A 1,402-nucleotide genomic window follows, 5' to 3' on the forward strand; every position below is an offset into this window, starting at 1 on the left:
TGCAGGTTTGCTCCAGTTGCTGTAATGTTCCGTAGAGTGTGTTGTTGATGTTAGGTCTCGGAGGGAGAAGTGTAGATCTGATGTCATTTTTTTAGGGCTGTACAGTGGAAAAGGTGGCGATCCAGTCTCATAAGCCTAGACACACAAAAGACACATAGGGGAAAGTTCTAGTTTATACCCATATAACAACTCATGCTTTCGTGGACTGTACTAACAAATTTTGATCAAAGACACAAATGTAAATTAGGAGTTAGTTTTCAGGGACACGACAGTTTTAGATATCTCCGAACTAGAACGTCGTTTTTCTAGCTAATTTTACTTCCTATACCAGGCGATCTGCACAACCTTCAATCACAAATGTCGACATCTATTCTTAACTGTGGGTGAGGTTGTTTTTTTCTCACCAGAAGCAAGGCAAATGAACAAGCTTTCAGATTATACAATGTACCAATAAATCCATATATGCCAAAAATAAACAAACAAAACTGACGGGCGCCTGATTCCAGCTTGGCATGACAAATATATAGATTACCATCACTACCACTACCACTACCACCACCACTACCACTTTTTCCAACACCACTACGACTACCACCACCACAACCACAACCACCACCACTGCTTCTAACGACACTACTACCGCTACCACAACTACCACAACCACTACCACCACTACCACTTCAACTACCACAGCCACAACAACCACAACTTTTTATAACGTTTCTACCACTACCACTACCACTACTACTACTACCACAACCACCACATCGACAACCCCCACTACTTCTTCCTACGCTTCTACCACTACCACCACTACTACTACCACCACTACCACTACCACCACAACCACAACCACAACCACAACCACAACCACAACCACAACCACAACCACAACTACCACAACCACAACCACCACTACTTCCAACGCCACTACCACCGTCACTGTCACCACAACTACTATTTTTCCTACTTCCAACACAACAACCACCACTGCTCTTCTACATCCACCACTGCTCTTCTACATCCAATGCAACCACAACCACAGCCACAACTATTCCTGCTTTTCTGCTTCCAATGCCATATACCACCACTACCACCACTACCACTACCACAACCACAACAACCACCACTGTTTCCCTGCTTCCAACACCACTACCACCGTTACCACAAAAACCACAGGTGTATTATTTATGCATTCAGTAACACGCATAACTACTTAATATACTGAATTGTACTTACGCCGTGCTGTACCCAGACCTGCTTTCAAGTGGAAGAACATAATTAGTGTGTTTATCATCACCACCATCACTGCAGGGGCGAAGCGTCTATATAATCAAACAATCACTGCTTCCCTTCCTAATTTTGAAACATTGTCGCTGTCAAATTCATCCATAAACGTAAA

The sequence above is a fragment of the Aplysia californica genome, unplaced genomic scaffold (assembly GCF_000002075.1).
Source record: "Aplysia californica isolate F4 #8 unplaced genomic scaffold, AplCal3.0 scaffold00037, whole genome shotgun sequence".
NCBI lineage: Eukaryota > Metazoa > Mollusca > Gastropoda > Aplysiida > Aplysiidae > Aplysia > Aplysia californica.